Below are 17,617 nucleotides of genomic sequence, written 5' to 3'. Positions count from 1 at the left end.
GCCATGGGAGTTTCCTGGGCAACCCGACATGGGTGGAGGAAGCTGTGAGTTCTTCTTTGCCACAGACTCTGTGGGCTCTCTGAGTGCTCCTTAGAGTCCCAGGAGTCCAGTGTCTCTTGCCTACAGCAGCAACCTTCATAGCAGGCTCTGGAGTGATTCCCCTCCTTCTCTATCTCACTCTCTGCTTCCTCCCTCCTGCTTCCTGGGGTCACTTTCCAATAGACAAGCTCTAGTCACATCCTTGTCTCAGGTTCTGCATTCCAGAAAGCCCACACTAAGACAAATGCCTACGTTATAAGGCAGTTGTAAGGACTCATGCAGATAAATCATGTAAAGCTCTTGGAAAAGAAAAAGAGCACCCAAGAGAGCAAGAAACAAAAGCAGCCCAGCAGCCACCCACCGGTCTGATGCTCACAGCTGGCCCCTGGGTTGTTAGAAGCTCCTCTGACACTCACAACTGGACCACACTGTTCTCCTGTTGGACACAAAGGACCTCACAGAACACCAACATCAGACAAGGTCATTCTGATGCCACGATACAGTGGGACAAAAGCAAGGTCACTGTGTGTTAGGCCGTTCTTGCATTGCTATAAAGGAATACCTGAGACTGGGTAATTTATCAAGAAAAGAGGCTTTATTTTGGCTCACAGTTCCACAGGCTGTACAGGAAGTGTGCTGCTGGCATCTGCTTCTGGTGAGGGCCTCAGGGAGCTTACAGTCATGGTAAAAGGTGAAGAGGGTGCCAGTGCATCGCTAGGAGAGTGTGAGCTAAAGGAGATGCCACACATTTTAAATAACCAGATCTCACATGTACTGAGAGTGAGAATCACTCATTACTGGGAGGCCAGCACCAAGACATTCAGGAGGGATCCACTCCCATGACCCAAACACCTCCCACCAGCCCCACCTCCAACATTTCAACATGAGATTTGGAGATTTGGAGGGGACAAACACCCAAACAATATCACTGCGCAACCCACAAATCCTCTCTTTCTCTCAGCTATGAGTGACTTCTGTTTCTTTACCAATTACATCTTTAGCTTCACTTCAGTCTGTCCTTTCTATAGATAAGATTTATTGAGATTCCCCATCATAGAATTCCTCCACTTCCTGGTAACATTCAAGCCACAGCAAAGCCCCATATCCTTGACCCTCCCTTTAATTACCCAGTCAAAACCTCCATCCTGTTGTGGGTTCTTTCTCACCCTCCCCCTGAGAGCCCCTGCTGGCGGAGACGTGCTGGACAGCACAGAGAGGAATCTCCAGGAGGAAGCCAGGCTAGGAGACAGGGCTCTCTCATCCCAGACCAGTAGTTAAGCACCTGCTCAGCTATTTAGCAAGCATACTTCAGTCGCCTACTGTATGTAGGATGCTGAGCAGCTTAGGATTAATGCTGAGGTGCAGACAAACCAATCCGAGGGCACGATCCCCACCTTGGAGGGTTTTATGATCTAATCAGGGAAGAGAACATACACTTACAGGAAACAGCTCAGATCAGTCTGAGCTCCTGCCCTGAGCCCTGGGCTGCTGCTGTTCTATCTTTTCACTAGGCTCTGCGAAGCCACAGAGTGTTTGCACCTCCATCAAACTTAATGAAATATTTAAATTTACTTTTGTCTTATTAAAAAAAGGCACTACACACTGCTAATAAATATGTGTAAGAAACTCTTCTGGAAATATATTCTGGGTAATTTTATGTGGTATCAAACACCTCTGATAATCAAGTTTAATATCATCAGTGATGTCATGTCGATAGTTCATACCTTGATGCAATGTGTCAAGAATGGCATTTCACTTCTGTGGTCTTCCTCTCAAAAACCCATAATGCAAGTCAAACTATAAAGGAAGCACAAACTATAAACAAGCCCAAATTGAGGCACATTTTAGAAAATACTTTGGCAATACTCCTAAAAACTGTCAAGGTCACGAAAAAGAAAGGAAGTCGGGGAAATGCCACAGCCAAGAAGAGTCTAAGGAGACGTGATGACTAAATGTTATCCCAATTGGGATCCTGGGACAGAAAAAGCACATTAAGTTAAAAGTAAGGAAACTGGAATTAAATGAGAGCTTTAGTTAATAATAATGTATCAGCATTGGATCATTAATTATGACAAATCTACCAAAGTAATGTAAAATGCTAACAATAGGGGAAACTTGGTGTTGCGTATATGGAAAACAGGAAGTCTCTATACTATCTTTGCAACTTTTCTGTAAATCTAAAACTATAATAAAATTAAAAGTTTATTTGGCTCATACCTGTAATCCAAGCACTTTGGGAGGCCGAGGCAAGTGGATCACTTGAGGCCAGGAGTTTGAGAATAGCCTGGGCAACATGATGAAACCCCGTCTCTACAAAAAATACAAAAATTAGCCAGGTGTGGTGGTGCACGCCTGTAGTCCCAGCTACCTGGGAGGCTGAGGCAGGAGGATCACTTGAGCCCGGGAGGCAGAGGTTATAGCAAGCTGAGATCACACCACTGCATTCCAGCGTGGGCAACAGATTGAGATCCAGTCTCAAAAAGAAGAAAGTTTACAATAATAAAACAGACAAGCTAGCAAACCTTTGAGTACTGTGTGTCCTACGTGCTATTTCTCTGAAGGTAAATTCTGACCAGCTTAGTCCTTCCTACTATGTGTATAGCCATATAGCATTGGAGTGTGTGTGTACTACAGGTGAATGTCTGCATGCGTATGTGTGTTTAAAGGGCCAGGTACTGTACTTTGATTTATTTATAAGTCAGCCAAGCTATAGTGATGGTTTCATGGGTATATACATATATCAAAATGTATCAAATTATATACCTTAAACTTATGTCATTTATTGTTTATTACATCTCAGTAAAGCTAAAAAAAAAAAAAAAAAAAAGAAACACTCCAAATTTTTGATGCCAGAACAAGTACACAGGAGGGCCCAAACTCAATTACTTGTGAAAAGACTTTGACCTCAGACTTTTTATTTAAAGGAAAACAAAACAAAAACCTTAAAAACTGTATCAGTCAGCTAGGGCTGCTATAACAAAATACCACAGAATGAGTGAATTTAACAGAAATTAATTTTCTCATAGTTCTGGAGGCTGGAACTCTATCATCAAGGTGCCCGCAAATTTGTTTCCTGGTGAGCCTGCCCTTCCTGGCTTGTAGTCAGCCACCTTCTCTCTGTGTCCTCATGTGGCCTTTCATCTATGTGCACATGGAGGAAAGAGAGATCCCTGACTTCTCTTCTTCCAATAAGGAGACCAGACCTACTGGAGTAGGGATCCATGCTTGTGACCTCATTTAGCCTTAATTGCTTCCTTAAATATCCTAGCTCCAAAAATAGTCACATTGGCAATTACGTCTTCAACATAGGATTTTGAGGAAGACCCAGTTCAGTGCATAACATCCACTCTCTGGCGCCCCCAATCCATGTCCTCCACACATGCAAAATACGTTCACCCCATCTCAACAGCCCCAGGAGTCTTAACCCATTCCAGCATCAGCTCTAAAGTCCAATATCTCATCTAAATATTACCTAAATCAGGTATGGGTGAAACTTGAGGTATGATTCATCCTGAGGCAAAGTTCCTGTCTAGTTTTGAACCTGAGAAACTAGACAAGTTACGTGTTTCCAAAATACAGTGGCGGGACAAGCACAGAATAGACACCCCCTTCCAAAAGGGAGAAGGTGGGAAGGAGAAAGGAGTGACAGGTTCCCAAGAAAGTCCAAAGCCCAGCAAGTGAAATTCCACGATTATAAAGCTCAAGAATAATCCCCTTTGATTGGAAACTCTGCCTTCTGACCCACTGAGGCAGCAGCATCACTGCCATGTTGCCCCCTCAACTCTTTATAAAGGTCCTGCCTTTGAGGCCCTGGGTGCATGCAGCCTGGCCTACAAAAACCAAGAAGTGGCCCCACTCTGTGAAACCAAGGAGGAAACAGCCTTGCCTCCTCAGCCTGTGGTGGGAGTGGCAGACCTGATGATCTCTGAATCAACTTCAGGGTCATTCTGCTCTTTTCTTGAAGGACAAAGACAAATAGTTCTATTGTGCCATACTGTAGAATCCCAGAAGTCTGAAAGCCTTCCTTTGTTTTGTCCCATCTCCATTCTCCTTGGTCCAAACTGGCAGTGTCTCTTCTTGTATATGCCCATCTCTATTCCTGGTTTCTGCTGAGATGGCTGATTCACTCCGTGGGTAATGTCCTGATGGAGTGATTGTCAAGCCACACCCTTGGTGTTCACTCCAGAACATGCTTTCTCATTTTTTTGCAGTATGGATAGGCTGAGAATTTTCCAAATCTTCAAGTTCTAGTTGCTTTTTACTTAACAATTTCTTTAATTAATTTATCTCCTCTTATCTGTTATTATAAATAGTAAGGAGAATCCAGAATGCACCTTCAATGCTTTATTTATAAACCTCCTCAGCTAAATATTCAATGTTGTCACTCACAAGTGGTACCTTCCACAAAAACTACAACACAATTCAGCCAAGATTTTTTGCCACTGTATAACAAAGATGGCCTTTTATCCAGTTTCCAATAGTGTGTTCCTTCTTTGCCTCTGAGACCGCACTAGAATCTCCATTACCATTCATATTTCTACCAATAGTTCTTTCAAGGCAATCTAGGCTTTTTCTAGCAGGCACCTCAAATCTCTTCCAACTTCTGCTCATCACCCATCACCCAGTTCCAAAGCCAATCCACATGTTTAGGTACTTGTTACAGCAGCATCTCATTCCTTGGTACCAAAATCTGTTAGTCAGCGTTCTCCAGAAAAATAGAACCTATCAGAATCAGGGTAGGGGGTGATTTATTATAAAGTCTTAGCATCACTTGGCCTTTTGCCTAGGATTAAGTGTGTAGTATCTACTGTATTGATCTGTTCTTATGCTGCTAATACAGACATACTCGAGAAGTGGGTAATTTATAAAGGAAAGAAGTTTAATTGACTCACAGTTCCACATGGCTGGGGAGGCCTCACAATCATGATGGAAGGCAAAGCAGGAGCAAAGTCACGTTTTACATGGTGGCAGGCAAGCGAGCTTGTGTAGGAACTCCTCTTTATAAAACCATAAAATCTCATGAGACTTACTCACTATCACAAGAACAGCATGGGAAAGATCCACCCCCATGATTCAATTACCTCCCACTGGGTCCCTCTCACAACACATGGGAATTATGGGAGCTAAAATTCAAGATGAGATTTGGGTGCAGACACAGCCAAATCATATCGCTATTCTTATCAGTTTAATATCTGATGTGTCCTCTATTTGGGCATAATATATAAAACAAATTTTTGGAGAAGGGAGATACAATAGGAGCTTGTTCCATCCACTCCATGCATTAACCTGGTATTGCAGTACCTCCAGGAATGGTGCAACTTCCTCCTCCCCCGCAGTATTAAAAAAAAGAATTAGCTCACATAACTATAGAGGCTAGAAAGTCCCCAGATCTGCAGGGTGAGTCAACAAGCTAGAGACCCAGAAGGGCTGATGATGTAGGTCCAGCCTGAGTTCAAAGACCTGAGAATGAGGAGAGCTGATGGTGTAGTTCCTGAAGGCCAGCAAGGCTCAAAATTCAAGAAGAGCCAATGTTTCAGTTTGAATCTGAAGACAAGAAAAATTCCCTCTCACAAAGGGAAGGGTTGGTCTTTTTGTTCTATTCAGGCCACTAACTGATTGGGTGAGGCCCATCCACATTAAGGAGGGCAATCTGTTTTACTCAGTATACCCATTTAAATGTTAATCTCAGGCCAGGCACGGTGGCTCATGCCTGGTAATCCCAGAACTTTGGGAGGCCAAAACAGGCAGATCACCTGAGGTCAGGAGTTCGAGACCAGCCTGGCCAATATGGTGAAACCCCGTCTCTACTAAAAATACAAATATTAGCTGGGCATGGTGATGGTGGTGGGCGCCTGTAATTGCAGCTACTTGGGAGGCTGAGACAGGGGAATCATTTGAACCCGGGAGGCAGAGTTTGCAGTGAGCCGAGATTGGCCATTGCACTCCAGCCTGGGCAACAAGAGTCAAGCTCCGTCTAATAAAAAGGATTATTCTCTCCACCTATCACAATAGCCTCCCAGTCACTTTTGCTGCTCCCTCATTTCCACTAACACTTCTTCTCAGCCTTGCCAAGTTCTGTGAACCCTCAACTTGGTTTCTTCCAGTGTGATTGCTGGTTTACTTCCCTAGAATCACCGGAGTAGAGGTAAAAAGTGGTACATGGGCCCTACTCCAGAAAACTGAGTTTGAAATTCAAGGCCAACCGGTCTCTATGTTTGACTGAAATTTATAATCTCTTGTTGTGGTATTTTAATAAAGTTTTCAAAGCTTTATATTACAAATTTAAGTGATATCAAGTTGTATTAGTCAGAGTTCTCCAGAGAGACAGAAACAATAGAATGGATGGATGGATGAAGAGAGGATTGATAGATTGATTGATAGATAAATACATACATACTTAGATGAAGAGGCATTTATTAGGGTAATTGGCTTATATGATTATGGTGGCTGAGAAATCCTGCAGCAGGCTGTCTGCAAGCTGGAAACCCAGGGATGCCAGTAGCATGGCTCAGTCCAAGTCCAAAGGACTCAGAACCAGGGAAGCTAGGGGTGTAACTCTTAGTCTGAGGCCAAAGGCTTAATGACCTGAAGGGGGAGGACTGCTGGTTCAAGTTCCAGAGTCCAAAGTCTGGAGTACCTGGAGTTCTGATGTCTGAGACCAAGAGAAGAGGGTGCCCCAGCTCCAGGAGGAAGAGAGTAAATTTGCCTTTCTTTTGACTTTTTGGTGTATCCATGACCCTAGTCAATTGGATTGTGCAACCCACATTAAGAGGGATCTTCCCCACAGTCCACCAACTAATGCACCAATCTCCTCTGAAAACACCATCACATACACACTCAAAAATAATGCTTTACCAGCTATCTAGATATTCCTTAATTCAATCAAGTTGACACCTAAAGTTATCCATCATACAAGTAGGTAAAATAAGATGAGAGTCTGCCTTTATTCCCACTGAAATCCCAATAACCTCCTTTGAGTTAAGCGTCTGAGCTTCTATTTTTTCTTCTATGCATTTATAAACACATAGGGTCTCCTTTACACAAATGGAATCACTTGGATTAACTAAGCACAAGAAAACTTTCCCATTGTGTTGTTTCTGTATTTCCCTTCTTCCTTTTAATGAATTTTGAAGATCTTAGATCTTTTCCTCTCCTAATTATTTGAAAATTATATATTTTAATTTATCTGATGTTACACTTACATTTTTACAATGATATTGATGCTTTTTTTCTATCAATGTTGAAAATTAATAAGCATTCATAACATTCATACTCCAACAGGTTAATATTGTTATTACAATTTGTCCCTTTCCTTTTTTAAAAATTTTTAATTATGGAAGCTTCCAATATAGACAAGAGTAGATCAATGACTTTAATGAATCCCTCTGTACTCCTCACCAGCTTAAACATGAGGAATGTGTCTCAACTCATGGCCAAGTTCACATCCCCATCCACTTGCTCCTCCCACACTATTTTGAAGCATAGCCCAGATATCATATCATTTCATCTGTAAATCTTTCAGTATCTATCTCAAGAAGATATAAGGGCTCCTTTCACATATATAAATGCAGTATCACACCTAAGAATCAATTAAAAATAACTAGTAATTACCCAGAATTCCAATTATGTCATACATGTTATTGTAACTTTTTTCCTATAGCTTGTTTGAATTGGGATTCAAATAAAGTCTACATATTGCAATTGGTTCATATGTCTTTAACATCTCTTAATGCATAGATTTCCAATCATGTCTTTTTTTTCCTTACAATTCATTTGTTAAAAAAAACAAATTGTTTTATAGTTATATAGATCATCCGTGAGTGATCATGAAGCAGATAGTCACTAGTCCATCAAGATGTTTTATTTAAGGGGAACAAGTTGGTGATCGTAGTGTTAATATAGCCTTGAAGTAAGAGCCAGACACTAGGTATAGTTTCAGTCTAGAAACCCCAAAGTTTATGGGCCCAGAGTGAGGAGGGGGATACTTCCCAAGTGGGTTGTTGGTTTCTCAAAGCTTGATAGTCAAGGAATTTATTTGGAGGTGATAAGAATGTTGATGAGAAGCTAAGCATGGTCGCTCATGCCTGTAATCCCAGCACTTTGGGAGGCCAAGGCAGGTGGATCACCTGAGGTGAGGAGTTCGAGACCAGCCTGACCAACATGATGAAACTCCATCTCTACTAAAAATACAAAATTAGCTGGGTGTGGTCGTGCATGCCTGTAATCCCAGCTACTTGGGAGGCTGAGGGAGGAGAACTGCTTGAACCCAGGAGGCAGAGATTGCAGTGAGCCAAGATCGCACCATTGCACTCCAGCCTGGGCAACAAGAGTGAAACTCCATCTCAAAAAATAAAAAAAAAAAATAAAGAATGTTGATGAGAAATGATTTGACCTACATGTGCTATGTATGATCAGTGATTGTGTGGTGCTGTTGTACTAGATGATGTCCATATGCTAAAGATTAGAGCTTATACAGCTTAGCTTAATGGGTCGTCATCATAAACTTCACATACTTGCTTATATTTATAAAATCTAGATTTTGCTGATTGCATCCCATGGGTGTCATTTGATAAGTGCCTCTGTCATCTGTATTGGTAGTTAGATCTACACGCTTGATGAGATTCAGGCTAGATATTTTTGACAAGAATACTTGATAGATGATATCATGTGCCTCCATCAAGATGCACATAATGTTTGACTGTCTTTCCTTTTGTGATACTAATGGCTTATCATGCTCAATGCCTAGATCTAAAATTGTGATATTCAAAATCCACTGTTTCTTCATGTAATAGCTGGAACCCTTCAATAAATGTAAACTCCTCATCTTCTACTCTTTTACCTAGTGATACAGTTAAAGACAAGACAGGGCTGGGCACGGTGGCTCATGCCTGTAATCCCAGCACTTTGGGAGGTCGAGATGGGTGGATCACCTGAGGTCAGGAGTTCAAAACCAGCCTGGCGTACATGGCCCAACCTCATCCCTACTAAAAATACAAAGATTAGCTGGGTGTGGTGGCACGTGCTTGTAGTCCCAGCTACTGGGAAGGCTGAGGTGGGAGAATTACTTGAACCCGGTAGGTGGAGTGAGCCGAGATCACACCACTGCACTCCAGCCTAGGCAACGGAGCGAGACTCTGTTTCAGAAGAAAAAAAAAAAAAAGAGCCGGGCACGGTGGCTCATGCCTGTAATCCCAGCACTTTGGGAGGCTGAGGCAGGCGGATCACCTGAGGTCAGGCATTCGATACCAGCCTGGCCAACATGGTGAAACCCCATCTCCATTAAAAATACAAAAATTAGCCAGGCGTGGTGGCTGGCACCTGTAATCCCAGCTACTCAGGAGGCTGAGGCAGGAGAATCCCTTCAAACTGGGAGGCGGAGGTTGCAGTGAGCCAAGATCACGTCATTGCACTCCAGCTTGGGCAACAAGAGCGAAACTCCATCTCAAAAAAAAAAAAAAAGAAAGAAAAGAAAAGAAAATAGTTTTAGGCCGGGCATGGTGGCTCATGCCTGTAATCCCAGCACTTTGGGAGGCCAAGGTGGGTGGATCACCTGAGGTCAGGAGTTCGAAACCAGCCTGGCCAACATGGTGAAACCCCCGTCTCTACTAAAAATACAAAAAAAAAAAAGAAAAATTAGCGGGGCATAGTGGTGGGCACCTGTAATCCCAGCTACTTGGGATACTGAGGCAGGAGAATTGTTTGAACCTGGGAGGCGGAGGTTGCAGTGAGCCGAGATAGCATCATTGTACTCCAGCCCTAGAGACAGGGCTGAGACTCCGTCTCAAAAAAAAAAAAAAAAAAACAACAACAACAAAAAAAGGACAAGACAGAATACTTAATTCTTTCCTGTTATTTACCAGTTTTCAAAAGAATGGCTTAGTTCCCCCAGCATCCTCCAGTGGTGACTAATTTAACTATTTTTGTTGTCCTTGCTATTTTAATATTAAACACTCATGCATTTAAACATTATTGACAGCTTCAATGTACTATAGTCATCATCCTCAGCAATGCTCAAACTGTCCAGTCTTTAGCAAGCTGGAACCTTTTGGTTTGCTCCTGAGTACTGGCTAGGTTAAGACAAGACAACACAATGTCATGTTCTGAGGTTAGACTGATAAAAATACAATTTGAAAATCCACATGGAATGGTTTTACCCTGTCAAAAGACTTTATTTGCACAAACCTTGGAGAATGGAAAGCTTTTTCACCTGGCAAGAAGACTACATGAGTAAAAAGTAGATCATACTCCTCTGAGGAGGGCATCCTTGATTAACATTCCACTATATATAAAGTTATATAATTATATTTTATATTTATATGAAGTATATAAATATACTTCACGCCTTCTTTCAGGCACAGACACTGCCAATTATTCAGGCAGAAGCAGCTGGCAGTGAACTTGACAGCCAAGTACCTTCCTATATCCATTCTTTGTACCCAACCACTGAAAATCTCTGGTATGAGATTTTATTTATTTTCCCTAAACACTCTTTCTTATTGATGTATAATTTATAAATGCACAGATTTAATTGTATAGGCTGAAAGATTTTGACAAATTCACAACCCACGTTTATATCACTAACAACAAGAAACAGAACATCACAATCCATAGGAACATTTCATATGCCTCTTTCTGGTTAATCCCACCCATCCCCTCAGACAACCATTGATTTGTTTTCTATCACATAGGTAAGATTTGTTTACTTTGGATGTCACATAAATAAAAACCATACAGAATAAACTCTTCAGTATCTGGCTTTTTTTCATAGCATAATGTGTTTGATATTTATTCACATTGTTGTATCAGTAGTTCATTCATTTTTAATGCTGAGTAGCAGCGCACCACAATTTGTTAATTCTTTCATCAACTGATAAACATCTGAGTTGTTTCCAGTTTTTGCCTGTAATAAATAAAGCAGCTATAAACATTCAAGTACAAGTTATTTTATAGACATATGTTTTCATTTTTCTTAGGTTGGGATTGAGTTATATTTTAAATACAAAAGGACTTCAAAAAGTCCACAGAAAAATGGTAATTAAAAGATTTTTAAAATAACAAACTTTATTTCTCAACATAAACTCCATCAAATTCAAGACACTTTTGAGAGTGATGATACCAGCAATTTAGTCCATCCCTAAAGAACTGAAGGTCAGCCGGGCACGGTGGCTCAAGCCTGTAATCCCAGCACTTTGGGAGGCCAAGGCAGGCGGATCACGAGGTCAGGAGATCGAGGCCATCCTGGCTAACACGGTGAAACCCCGTCTCTACTAAAAATACAAAAAAGTAGCCGGGCGTGTTGGCGGGCACCTGTAGTCCCAGCTACTCGGGAGGCTGAGCCAGGAGAATGGCGTGAACTCGGGAGGCGGAGCTTGCAGTGAGCCGAGATCGTGCCACTGCACTCCAGCCTGGGTGACAGAGCAAGACTCCGTCTCAAAAAAAAAAAAAAAAAAAAAAGAGCTGAAGGTCTTGGGAATTTAACCATGTCTATGCAGTCTTTTTGACATTATTAACTGAGGAAAAATGGATGCCCTTTAAAGATTTTTTGATTAAGAAAGAAAAAAGTCAGAAGAACCAAATCAGAACTCTAAAGTGGATGCCTAATGATATCCCATTGAAACTCTCACAAAATTGTCCTAGTTTTATAAGAGAAATGAGCAGGAGCATTGGTGTAGTGGAGAAGGACTCTCTAGTGAAGATTTTCCAGGTGTTTTTCTGGCTTTCTCAAAATACTATTATAACAAGCAGATGTTGTCATTCTTTGGCTCTCCAGGAAGTCAACAAGTAAAGTCTTTGAGCTGCCCAAAAAACTCTTGCCATATCCTTTGCTCTTGACCTGTCTGCCTTTGCTTTGACTAGACCACTTCCATCCTTAGTAGCCATTGTTTTGATTGTGCTTTGTTTTCAGGATTGTACTGGTAAAGCCACGTTTCGTCTCCTGTTAAAATTCTTTGAAAAAAATGCTTCAGGACCTTGATCCCGCTGGTTTTAAATTCCCATTGAACATTTTGCTCTTGTCTGCAGCTGATGTGGGAACAACGGTTTTGGCACTCATCTAGTGGAAAGTTTGCTCAACTTTAATTTCAGTCAGAATTGTGCACATTGGGCCAATTGAGATGTAAATGGTCTTGGCTATTGTTTGTACTAGTAATCATCAATCCTCTGCAATCAGGACACAAACAAGATGAATTTTTCCCTCACAAATTGATGTGGATCATCTACTGTTCCAGGCTTTATCTTCAACATCATCTTGTCCCTTCTTATATTAGTTATATATTTGTAAACTGATTTATTTGAGGATACTGCCCCCATAAATTTTTCATGAAACATCAGTGATTTCACCATTCTTCCACCTAAGACTCATCATCAATTTGATGTTTGTTCTTGCTTCAATTTTAACAGAATTGATGTTGTTCTAATAGGGGCTCTTTCCAAACTGATGTCTTATCCTTCTAAATGCCTCAAACTAGATCCTGTTCAGACAAGTTACAACAAATTAGTATGAGTTTATTTGGAGGCGAAATTTTTTTGAAATCTATGCATAGTTTTTTCATAATATGCCTTTTTCATGAACTTCTCAAAGACATTGTATATGCTTTATGAGAAGCTACTGAACAGATTGACAAAGTGATTGTACCATTTTACGCTTCTACCCATGAGGGATAAGCATTCCAATCATTCATGGGAATGACTGACTTGAATTACACTCATGTTGTAACCAATGCTTGATATTGTCAGTCTTTTGAATTTCAGCTGTTACAATGGGTGTGATCTCTCGGGATTTTAATTTGCATTTCCCTCAACTAGTGATGTTAAACATCTTTGCATGCACTTATTGGATAATCTCATGTCTTTTGTGAGGTATCTAAGTCTTTTGACCCTATGTTGTTTATCCTTTTACAACTGATTTATAGGGATTCTTTCTATATTCTGGGTGCCAGGTTTTTTTTTAATCACATATACGTATTATAAATATTTTCTCCTAATCCATAGCTTACCATTACGTTTCCTTAGACTTTGTTTTCAATTTTATTTTTCACTATATTTCTAGGCTCCAGGTCTTCCCTCAATTGCTAACCTAAGCTCAAATAAAATACACTGTTTATTGAGCACTTACTGTGAGCCCTCTACTATGCTAAGCTCTTTATACCTCCTCTGCTACTCACGACAATTCTGGGAGGCAAATAACAGTCACCACATTGAATCAATAGGGAAAGAAGCTAAACAACCTCCCAATATCACCCAGCCATTAAGAAACAGAAAGACTTTAAGCAATGGTGTTCACTAATGGCTGCACATTTGAGTTACCTACAATGCAAAATGCAGGCAAGGTAAAAATTACTAATGCCCAGGCCCCAATCTCAGACATTTTGATTTAATTGGTCTGAGGAGGAGGCCCAGGTATGGGTAACTTTTTAAAGCTCATTGGAATCACAAAATTGGGGTACAAAATAGATAGATAATAGATAGATTAAAAAATTAAAAGTTCATTGAGTGATTCCAGGAATCAGAAACTCTGATTCAAAATGTGCTCTGAGCTCCCTGCTGCATCGTTCAGTTTGGCTCCAGAAGATTGCCCTGTCCCCCAGTGCAGAAAGAGTTAAATGCCAGGCAGTCCGGGAGACCATCTCTCAGCATCATTTACAGGCTGTGCAAAGAGAAAATGTGCCTGGCTGACGCAGTTCTCACTGTGCAGACTGGAGATGCTTTGGGTTTTAATTTAAGGAGCTCTTTAAAATCTGCTGTCTCCTCCACCCCCACTTTCCCAGCAGACATCATATCCAGACGTCAGCTCATAAAACCAGGTCCAATTTTGGAGGCTGCAGTGATCTGGGAACCATCCAATGTGTCCTTGCAGACAGGCAGTCACAACTCGGAAATGACGATTGCATAGAGGTTTCAATGTCGCATGCAAATAGCCTATCTCGCTGACAATTTTCAACTTGCTGTCATTTAATGACGCTTCCTCGCTCTCCAAGGAAAGCTGACACCAAGTGGGGGAGGGGTCCCTACTTTTCTTTTCAGTGCTCCACTCATACCACTGTGGCTTTCAGAAGCCGAGCTGGGGGTTCTGAAAAGCCAATATCTTTATCAAGTGGGAAAGGAGAGAGAGCCAGGCAGAGAGAGGTTTCTCTAAAATAAGACCCTACTTGATTTTTCTCCCTGGGACATTTATAGCTCATAGCAATGAGCCCCAAAGATCCTTATTTGTCCTAGAATCAGAACCCTAGTCTCACTCAGTTGAGGGTAGGGGGAATTTAATGAGTATTTCTGTGGAGCTTTGAAAATTACCACCATCACTTGAGTGTCAAAAACACAGATGGCGGCCGGGCACAGTGGCTGATGCCTGTAATCCCAGCACTTTGGGAGACCAAGGAGGGTGGATCACCTGAGGTCAGGAGCTCGAGACCAGCCTGGCCAACATGGTGAAACCCTGTCTCTACTAAAAATACAAAAATTAACCAGGCGTGGTAGCAGGCACCTGTAATCCCAGCTACTCGGGAGGCTGAGGCAGGAGAATCGCTTGAACCTGAGAGGTGGAGGTTGCAGTGAGCCGAGATCGCGCCATTGCACTCCAGCCTTGGGGACAGGAGCGAGACTTTGTCTCAAAAACAAACCAAAAAAACAAACAAACAAATGAAAAACAACACAGACGACTAGGTATGGTGGCTCACACCTATAATCCCAGCACTTTGGGAGGCTAAGGCAGGAGGACGCTCAAAGCCAGTAGTAGCTCAAGACCAGCCTGGGCAACAAAGCAAGATCTGGTCTCGACAAAGAATTTTTAAAAATCAACCTGGTGAGATGGCACATGCCTGTAGTCTCAGCTACTTGGGAAGCTGAAGTGGGAGGATCACTTGAGCCCAGGATTTGGAAGCTGCAGTGAGCTATGATTGTGCCACTGCTCCAGCGTGGGCGACAAAGGAAGAACCTGTCTCTAAAAAAATAATGTAACAATGTTTAAACCACAGTGTATGTAGAACAATATTGGATATTTGTTCCTGGCCAACAAGCTTTCATTGAGCAATATGTAAGAATTGCTGAGGGGGAACAAAATAATCCACTTCAGAACAGAATCTCTCCCCAGAAAGCTCAGGCACCATGCATTGCAGAGCAGAGAGGCTTGTTTCCAGAATGAAGACGGGGTTCAGGGGCACCTCGAGTAGCAGCTGAGGCCTGAAGCACCGCATCTAGAGCAGTGGTTTTCAAAGTGTGGTCTCTGAGCCAACAGCGTCACCTAGAATGTGGTAAAAATGCAGATTCCCAGGACTCCTCTCAGACTTTCTGAGTCAGAAACTTGGTGGGGTGCAGTGGGGGCTGGGGGGCAGTAATCTGCATTTTAGCAAGTCCTCCAGGTGATTCTAATTCAATTTAAAGTTTAAGAACCACTGATGTAGTCTGGACTCTAGAAAATCATCTTGGCAATTTGGAGGCCTGCTGGATTACAGGCAGGAGGGCGGCAGGGAAGGACCCTGCTTTAAGCTATTGCAGTCATTTCCTCCCTAGTGTAAATGGGGATGGGAGTGGAGGTGGAGGGGGTGAAGGTGAGAACACCAGAGGCAGAGAGGCTGAGGAGGTAGAGGAGCACATCTTTTCTGCCTTCCCTGTGGAAGCAGGATCCACCCAGTGCAATGACAAAGCAGCTGCCTGAACAGGATCCTGCCCTCTGTTTCAGAGGCACGGGGTCTGCAAATGTGTCTGGAAGGGTTACATGGTGGGATAGAGTTAGGTGAGATGGCCACAGCGAGGATCTCAGGATCAGTCTGGAGATCAGCCCTAACCGGCTGCTGCATACAACCTGCACAACAGTACATGGGAGCCCTGCTCAGGAAACAGGAGCTGAAATAACCAGAAGCTGCATCCTCAGAGCAAAGAAGAGATATGAAGGCGAATGCCAGGGTTGAGGGGGGCAGTAGATGAAAGAGAAGATGAGCTCCAGAACAAGGTGTTTTAAGGGATTTGTTTTGATCAGGTCTGGTAAGACACACAGACACCGAAATGACTCATTGTAATTGCCAAAGCCAATGCACTGAGAATAGCAGGGTTTTTTGTTTTTGTTTTTTTGTTTTTTGGAGCAAATAAACAGTTTAATAATCGCAGAGCCAGCCAAGTGGAAGAATGAGAGTTAGCTCTTAAATCCATCTCCCCAAGAATTTGGAGGCTAGAGTTTTTCAGGGATCATTTGGTGGGCAGGCAGCCAAGGAATGGGGAGTGCTGATTGGTAGTTTGGAGGCTGAAATCATGGGGGTCCAAGCTATCTTCTTGTGCTGAGTCCGTTCCTGGGTGGGGGTCATGAGACCAGTCGAGCCAGTTTCATGGTATGGGTTACTGGTGTGGGTGGTACCAGCTGGTCTATCAGAATGCAAGGTCTGAAAGGTACCTCAGATGCCAGTTTTAGTTTTTACAAAAGTGGTGTTCTCTACGGAAGCGTTTGGGGGAGGTTACAAGTCTTGTGACCTCTGGCCACACGACTACTAAACCCCATTCTATCCTCATTGCTAATTTTTTGTTAGTTTTACAAAGGCAATTTTTGTCCCTGAGCAAGGTGGGGGTTAGTTTCAGGAAGGGGCAGTTATGATCTTTGTTTTAAAGTTAAACTATAAACTAAATTCCTCTCCTGGTTAGCTTGGCCTACACCCAGGAAGGAGCAAAGGCAGTTAGCTTGGGAGATTAGAAGCAAGATGGCGTCATTTGGGTCAGATTTTTCTCATTGTCATAATTTCTGTCAGATTTCTCTCATTGTCACAAATTTTACAAAGGCGATTTCATTATGAAGGAAGAAAGGTTTTTTGGTTGTTTTTGTTTGTTTGCTTGTTTGTTTTTGAGACAGGGTCTCACTTTGTCACCCAGGCTGGAGCGTAGTGACACAATCTCGGCTCACTGCAGCCTCCAGTTTCCTGGCCCAGGTGATCCTCCCACCTCCGCCCCACCCAGTAGCTGGGACTACAGGCCTGTGCCACCATGCCTGGCTAACTTTTTGTATTTTTAGTAGAGAAGGGATTCACCATGTTGAAACCAGGTTCAAGACCACCAGGCTGGTCTTGAGCTGCTGAGCTCAAGCGATCCTCCTGCCTTGGCTTCCCAAAGTGCTGGGATTACAGATGTGAGCCAGTGCACCTGGCTGAAGGAAGAAGTTTATTATACTCACAGATTCTCTAGAAACAGGAGACATGGCCCACCGCACCACGGGACACAGGAGGAAGCCCCAGGCTGGGCGGGAGGCAGAGGGGGCCAGGAGAAAACGAAAGCAACAGTCTTTACTGTGGTTTCCGTGGAATGAGCGGGTGAGGCGAGGTAGGCGGGCTCAAGGTTGGTTAGTCTGAATCATTTCCGCAGCCATGGGGGCTGCCCCTAGTGGTCTGGTACCGGGAGTATGACGGTCCAATAGCGGAGGTGGCTGGGGTTTGGGGTTTGGGGCTGTGAATTGCTCGGTTTGCATTTGAAAGGCAGGCTGCCTCGTGGGTTGTTTACTGTATCTAGAAATTGGCTAATCCTGGCAGGGGCACCCCCTCCAGGGTTTTGCTTCTCTACAGAAAACAAAAGGCATGGTTAATCTACAGGGATAATGAAGTAAGATTCT

The 17,617-nt window shown here is 42.7% G+C and overlaps 1 long non-coding RNA gene and 1 other non-coding gene across 2 annotated transcripts; one reads left to right on the top strand and one right to left on the bottom strand.

Moving 5' to 3' along the window:
* The first annotated feature begins 5,174 nt into the window (after positions 1-5,174).
* On the top strand, positions 5,175-5,362 carry LOC129472765 (U2 spliceosomal RNA). Its single transcript, XR_008654047.1, has one exon. It is a non-coding gene; the product is annotated as a U2 spliceosomal RNA (small nuclear RNA).
* Positions 5,363-10,966: 5,604 nt separating this feature from the next.
* On the bottom strand, positions 10,967-17,313 carry LOC134735553 (uncharacterized). Its single transcript, XR_010118749.1, has 2 exons — positions 17,186-17,313; positions 10,967-12,509 (listed from the first exon to the last, which is right to left on the bottom strand). It is a non-coding gene; the product is annotated as an uncharacterized lncRNA (long non-coding RNA).
* Between the last annotated feature and the right edge of the window lie 304 nt (positions 17,314-17,617).

The sequence above is a fragment of the Symphalangus syndactylus genome, chromosome 22 (genome assembly GCF_028878055.3).
Source record: "Symphalangus syndactylus isolate Jambi chromosome 22, NHGRI_mSymSyn1-v2.1_pri, whole genome shotgun sequence".
In the NCBI taxonomy this organism is placed as follows: Eukaryota; Metazoa; Chordata; class Mammalia; order Primates; family Hylobatidae; genus Symphalangus; species Symphalangus syndactylus.
Note: the sequence above shows the minus strand (reverse complement) of the source record. Positions and strands in the feature narration are given on the sequence as shown.